Source organism: Schistocerca nitens, chromosome 5, assembly GCF_023898315.1.
Source record: "Schistocerca nitens isolate TAMUIC-IGC-003100 chromosome 5, iqSchNite1.1, whole genome shotgun sequence".
NCBI classification, from domain to species: Eukaryota; Metazoa; Arthropoda; class Insecta; order Orthoptera; family Acrididae; genus Schistocerca; species Schistocerca nitens.
In genome coordinates, this window is record NC_064618.1 from 839,899,809 (window position 1) to 839,907,491 (window position 7,683).

General features: G+C 48.6%; 1 non-coding gene across 1 annotated transcript; it reads right to left on the reverse strand.

Annotated features, from left to right (window-relative positions):
- Positions 1-6,949: 6,949 nt before the first annotated feature.
- Positions 6,950-7,024, reverse strand: Trnat-ugu (transfer RNA threonine (anticodon UGU)). The gene has a single exon. It is a non-coding gene; the product is annotated as a tRNA-Thr (tRNA).
- Positions 7,025-7,683: the final 659 nt, after the last annotated feature.

A 7,683-nucleotide genomic window follows, 5' to 3' on the forward strand; every position in this document is an offset into this window, starting at 1 on the left:
ATAGAATACGCCAGCTTCAGAAAAAAGTCACTGTTAACGAACTTCTCCAAACTCAAATGTTGCTCTTGAACAAAGTAAAAGTTCATTCCCGCGTTCATACAACTTTTTCAAGACATTCCTTCCTGAAAGCCAGGGAGAGCTAATGTTATACATTTACGAAACTTGCTCAGTCCCAATATCAATACATTTGTTGGAAAGACGTCGAGCTAAATGGCCGCCTTCTAATGAACTTCCCCAATTTGGCCACTTATTGAAGAATCACATAAAGACCAGGGCTCATACTTTTTTATGTCACTGCATCTCGGTGGATAAGACAGTGTGTTCAAATAGCAAAAGGAGCGTCTTTTACAGATCGGAGCTTGCAGCCCCACTAACAACTTCTCTCCGTACACACGCGTACACAGCTTTCCAAATTAATGTCATTTCTTCCACAAAATAGTGCAGTATTTCAAAAAGATCTTTTGCTTTGGTTCCAAGAATCATTTACTGCAGAGAATAAAACCTACATAAAATTTTTCTAACGTATAAACGGAACAGAACAAAGGGGATGCTCACAAATGTGACTGACAATAGCTTCATCCAAGGGAATAGAAAAACCACCATTATCTTTCAGTTTTAAACCACGTGATTATTAATGTCAGCGATGCTGAGTATTTGATAGCTAATAGTGTTGTCTGACAAGGAAGTCCGTACTAGTTGCTTGGCAGATGACCCAACTATCGTGAAAGACACCATATCAAGAGCAGCTAGTAAAATAAAGTGATCCGCTATCGTGAGAACCTTCAAGCTCTTTGCTGCGCGGCAGGATGCTTTGAAGAATGAATGAAGAACATTTGTAGAAGTCGTACTGAAAGTTTATTTATTGGTCTGTCACTTCTTTTAACTTGTCGGAGAAGTATTCTCATGATTTATTTACCAAACCCAAATTGTTCTATTCTATTAGGTAGCTTGCTTTGAGTAGCTAGGACTTTGAAACAAATGACACACTACAGTCGTTTTTCATTCCAAACAGCACTCCGTCTAAAATCGGGATTCCAGTAACTGTCGGCAGATTCACTGCATTTTCGTCTTTTCATGTCTTTAGGACTGCATAATACATTTGAAATACACTCCCGGAAATTGAAATAAGAACACCGTGAATTCATTGTCCCAGGAAGGGGAAACTTTATTGACACATTCCTGGGGTCAGATACATCACATGATCACACTGACAGAACCACAGGCACATAGACACAGGCAACAGAGCATGCACAATGCCGGCACTAGTACAGTGTATATCCACCTTTCGCAGCAATGCTGGCTGCTATTCTCCCATGGAGACGATCGTAGAGATGCTGGATGTAGTCCTGTGGAACGGCTTGCCATGCCATTTCCACCTGGCGCCTCAGTTGGACCAGCGTTCGTGCTGGACGTGCAGACCGCGTGAGACGACGCTTCATCCAGTCCCAAACATGCTCAATGGGGGACAGATCCGGAGATCTTGCTGGCCAGGGTAGTTGACTTACACCTTCTAGAGCACGTTGGGTGGCACGGGATACATGCGGACGTGCATTGTCCTGTTGGAACAGCAAGTTCCCTTGCCGGTCTAGGAATGGTAGAACGATGGGTTCGATGACGGTTTGGTTGTACCGTGCACTATTCAGTGTCCCCTCGACGATCTCCAGTGGTGTACGGCCAGTGTAGGAGATCGCTGCCCACACCATGATGCCGGGTGTTGGCCCTGTGTGCCTCGGTCGTATGCAGTCCTGATTGTGGCGCTCACCTGCACGGCGCCAAACACGCATACGACCATCATTGGCACCAAGGCAGAAGCGACTCTCATCGCTGAAGACGACACGTCTCCATTCGTCCCTCCATTCACGCCTGTCGCGACACCACTGGAGGCGGGCTGCACGATGTTGGGGCGTGAGCGGAAGACGGCCTAACGGTGTGCGGGACCGTAGCCCAGCTTCATGGAGACGGTTGCGAACGGTCCTCGCCGATACCCCAGGAGCAACAGTGTCCCTAATTTGCTGGGAAGTGGCGGTGCGGTCCCCTACGGCACTGCGTAGGATCCTACGGTCTTGGCGTGCATCCGTGCGTCGCTGCGGTCCGGTCCCAGGTCGACGGGCACGTGCACCTTCCGCCGACCACTGGCGACAACATCGATGTACTGTGGAGACCTCACGCCCCACGTGTTGAGCAATTCGGCGGTACGTCCACCCGGCCTCCCGCATGCCCACTATACGCCCTCGCTCAAAGTCCGTCAACTGCACATACGGTTCACGTCCACGCTGTCGCGGCATGCTACCAGTGTTAAAGACTGCGATGGAGCTCCGTATGCCACGGCAAACTGGCTGACACTGACGGCGGCGGTGCACAAATGCTGCGCAGCTAGCGCCATTCGACGGCCAACACCGCTGTGCCGTGCGTGTGATCATTGCTTGTACAGCCCTCTCGCAGTGTCCGGAGCAAGTATGGTGGGTCTGACACACCGGTGTCAATGTGTTCTTTTTTCCATTTCCTGGAGTGTATTTCGTCCCACGGTTATATTTAAAAATTATCCGGTATGACAGAAAAATGCTAATCACGGAAGACAGATTACAACCAAAAGCGATCCGAATTCGACAAAACTAACCTTCAAACTGGTTATTACCGAATAGAAACAAACCAGTAAATCAGCTGATCTTTAATGAATCGAAATCCCACATACGAAAAACTTTCAAATTTGTGATTACTGTACAAATGAGTTAATGTGTTAAATACCTGTTGTTAAGGATGTAAGCGAAATGAAGTCTGTAAATGGTTTGAAATTCTGTTTAAAGGTAGTTGGAAAACGCTAAGCGCTCTCATTATGAAACATTGGACGAATATAGTATGGGTAATTTGCACGACGTTATAGGCAGAAACCAGTTTTTCCCACGTCCTTATGTTTCTGACGTCATATCTGCTGAACAATGACTCGTTGAATGACGTAATTTTTCAAGCAGATTCAGTGGTATTTCTCAATACTGATTCAAATTGTATTCCGAAGAGTCGGTAGTGCGGAAGTGAAGTATTAAAACGTCGTGTATGATGCTAATCATCATTTTGTGGAGGATTTCAGTGAGAGAAACTTTCGCAAAAATTTGAAATTATGGGTAAAATTTGTTGCAAGTCGGCAAGTGCTTTCACTCTTGAATACTGGTTGAATAAATTTCGGATATTTGCTCGTCGTCAGTTACTCTGCCAGAAGAAAGATACACAGTTTCTGACTGTAATACCTGTCTTGTTGTGTTAAACATTTGGTTAGTTGGTTGATTTGGGGAACGGAACAAACAGCGGGTCATCGGTCGCATCGGATTAGGAAAGAATGGGAAAGGAAATCGGCAGTGCCCTCTCAAAGGAACCATCCCGGCATTTGTCTGAAACGATTTAGGGAATCACAAGAAACCTAAATCAGGATGGCCGGACGTGGGTTTGAACTGTTGTCCTCCCGACTGCGAGTCCAGTGACCTAACCACTGCGCCACCTCGCTCGCTGTTAAAATTTTGACACCATTTTAGATTTTTAAATGCGACCAATAATCATAGAAATATAGAAAATCAAATTTTTCTGGCTTCTGGAAGCCAAGAACCTGCAACTAGGAGTGTTTTCCACGTTATTAGTCACTTACTAACATAGTAGATGATTCACCTGGTATGTGCGATTCGTCTCCCATCTACGGCGCTGCCTTATTAAAAAATTCAATTACAGAACCGCTAGATATCACCACGAGCGCGGACGTTGTTCCTTTACTAAGGAAGCAAATAAGAAAAATTACTACACTGACAGAAAGAATCTTGACGCCAAAAAATACACTCCTGGAAATGGAAAAAAGAACACATTGACACCGGTGTGTCAGACCCACCATACTTGCTCCGGACACTGCGAGAGGGCTGTACAAGCAATGATCACACGCACGGCACAGCGGACACACCAGGAACCGCGGTGTTGGCCGTCGAATGGCGCTAGCTGCGCAGCATTTGTGCACCGCCGCCGTCAGTGTCAGCCAGTTTGCCGTGGCATACGGAGCTCCATCGCAGTCTTTAACACTGGTAGCATGCCGCGACAGCGTGGACGTGAACCGTATGTGCAGTTGTCGGACTTTGAGCGAGGGCGTATAGTGGGCATGCGGGAGGCCGGGTGGACGTACCGCCGAATTGCTCAACACGTGGGGCGTGAGGTCTCCACAGTACATCGATGTTGTCGCCAGTGGTCGGCGGAAGGTGCACGTGCCCGTCGACCTGGGACCGGACCGCAGCGACGCACGGATGCACGCCAAGACCGTAGGATCCTACGCAGTGCCGTAGGGGACCGCACCGCCACTTCCCAGCAAATTAGGGACACTGTTTCTCCTGGGGTATCGGCGAGGACCATTCGCAACCGTCTCCATGAAGCTGGGCTACGGTCCCGCACACCGTTAGGCCGTCTTCCGCTCACGCCCCAACATCGTGCAGCCCGCCTCCAGTGGTGTCGCGACAGGCGTGAATGGAGGGACGAATGGAGACGTGTCGTCTTCAGCGATGAGAGTCGCTTCTGCCTTGGTGCCAATGATGGTCGTATGCGTGTTTGGCGCCGTGCAGGTGAGCGCCACAATCAGGACTGCATACGACCGAGGCACACAGGGCCAACACCCGGCATCATGGTGTGGGGCGCGATCTCCTACACTGACCGTCCACCACTGGTGATCGTCGAGGGGACACTGAATAGTGCACGGTACATCCAAACCGTCATCGAACCCATCGTTCTACCATTCCTAGACCGGCAAGGGAACTTGCTGTTCCAACAGGACAATGCACGTCCGCATGTATCCCGTGCCACCCAACGTGCTCTAGAAGGTGTAAGTCAACTACCCTGGCCAGCAAGATCTCCGGATCTGTCCCCCATTGAGCATGTTTGGGACTGGATGAAGCGTCGTCTCACGCGGTCTGCACGTCCAGCACGAACGCTGGTCCAACTGAGGCGCCAGGTGGAAATGGCATGGCAAGCCGTTCCACAGGACTACATCCAGCATCTCTACGATCGTCTCCATGGGAGAACAGCAGCCTGCATTGCTGCGAAAGGTGGATATACACTGTACTAGTGCCGACATTGTGCATGCTCTGTTGCCTGTGTCTATGTGCCTGTGGTTCTGTCAGTGTGATCATGTGATGTATCTGACCCCAGGAATGTGTCAATAAAGTTTCCCCTTCCTGGGACAATGAATTCACGGTGTTCTTATTTCAATTTCCAGGAGTGTAATTAATGTAGAGTAATGAAATTTCGGCAATACATCTATCTAGGTAACATATTTAAGTGATTTACATTGCGATATCACAGGTTAATGTAAGGGGGAGATAATCAGGCGCAGATGTGAAATGCTGGTACATTAATAACCGGCAGACTGCTGAATGCAAGCATGCAAATGTGCATGTATTGTATTGTTCAGGTGCCGCATGTCGTTTGTGGTATGGAGTTCCACGCATGTTGGACTAGCTCGGTCAGTACAGCGATGGTTAATACTGGTTGGGAATGAGGCTCAAGTTGTCGTCGATGATATCCCATATGTACTCGATTGGAGACAGATGTGGCGATCGAGCAGAACGAGGGCAACGCTTCGACGCTCTGTAAAGCATGTTGAATTACAGCAGCGGTATGTGGGCGAGCGTTATCCTGTTGGAAACCAACCACCAAGAATGCTGTTCATCAATGGCAGCTCAGCAGGTCGAATCAGCAGATTGGCGAACAATTTTGCAATCAAGGAGCGTGGGATAACCAAGAGAGTGCTCCTGCTACCATAAGAAATCACACCACAGACCATAACTCCAGGTGTCGGTGCAGTGTGTCTACCACCCAGACAGATTTAGTGCAGGTCCTCAATTAACCATCTTGTAACTAACATACGGGCACCACTGGTACCGAAGCAAAACACACTACCACCGTGCCCTCCAGTGGACATCACTAAAGTTGCAAAAGTTGGTGATTTGGGGTCGTGGAATGTGCGCTACAGGACATCTGGCTTGGAGCTGTTACTGAAGTAACCGACTCATAACAATTCAAATTGTTGCCGGGGATGTAGCACGATGCGCCAGAGCTATACACCGAACACGATGTCCCGGTACCTGAACGGAATTTTTACCGAGCGAGGTGGCGCAGTGGTTAGCACACTCGATTCGCATTCTGGAGGACGACGGTTCAAATCCGCGTCCGGCCATCGCGATTTAGGTTTTCCGCGATTTCCCCAAATCACTTCAGACAAATTCCAAGATGGTGCATTTGAATTGGCACGACCGACTTCCATCCCAATTGTTCCCTAATCCAATGGGACAGATGGCGTTGCTGTTTGGTACCCTCCCTCAAATCAACCAACAAACTAAACACTATGGTCTCCCCGTTCGGTTGAGCCACGTGGCCGTCCTGAGACCGATCTTCTTGCGAACCGGTTTTCTTGCTACCGTAACTAACGCTAACGACCGTTACAGCACGTATTTAAAGCAGACCTGATCCACCAACTTTCGTTTATGTCGCACAACTCTTTCTTGGTGTTGCGATTTTTGTTCCGTTAGTGTATTTTTAAGAAGAGACAGTGATCCTGCTTCAATAAGGCCGCGACGCCCCTGGGGACCGCGACACGCAGTTTGAAAATACTTACTCTTGATGACTGTTTGCAGCTTATATCGTCTGTCGATAGCAAGAAGGGCTATCAGCATGGGAACTGCTCCGCCAGCGTGTCGTACATCACAGCGGTTTTGCTCGAATATTCGGCGGCCAACGCGAGGTACAAACCTTGAAGGTTTGCCTCATCTGCAGAGCCTCTTTTAATTCTATATATGAGAATAGTAACTGTTCTCGAAATAACAGATACCATTGACGACCGTGCAGCTTCTCTAGAATAAATGATAATTAATTGAAACCCTCAGCTGCCGACAGGTGTTGTTGATATACCTCGACGGGGACAGCTGAAAATGTGTGCCCCGACCGGGACTCGAACCCGGGATCTCCTGCTTACATGGCAGACGCTCTATCCATCTGAGCCACCGAGGGCGCAGATGAATATCGGGACTGCAGGGACTTATCCCTTTCACGCTTCCCGTGAGACTCACATTCCCAGCTGTCCACAATTCTACGTATCTAATGTACCTAATAGACATTCGCCCATCCACTCATTACTCGCGCACACTTTGGCGATTCCCGTAAGAGTTTGGGCAACCTGTCCCCATCGAGGTACATCAACAACACCTGTCGGCAGCTGAGGGTTTCAATTGATTATCATTGATGCTAGAGAAGCTGCACGGTCATCAATGGTATCTGTTCTTTCGAGAACAGTTACTATCCTCATATAAATAGTGAAAGGCTACCCAGCCATTGACCTTCGTCTGTGCGAATGCGCACAGGTTGCCCAAACTCTTATGGGAATCACCAAAGTGTGCACGAGTAACGAGTGGATGGCCAAATATCTATTAGGTACATTACATGTGTAGAATTGTCGACAGTTGGGAATTTGGGTCTCACGGGAAGCGTGCAAGGGATATGTTCCTGCCGTCGCTCTATTCATCGGTGTCCTCGGTGGTTCAGATGGATAGAGCGTCTGTCATATAAGCAGGAGATCCCGGGTTCGAATCCCGGTCGGGGCACACATTTTCAGCTGTCCCCGTCGAGGTATATCAACAACACCTGTCGGCAGCTGAGGGTTTCAATTAATTA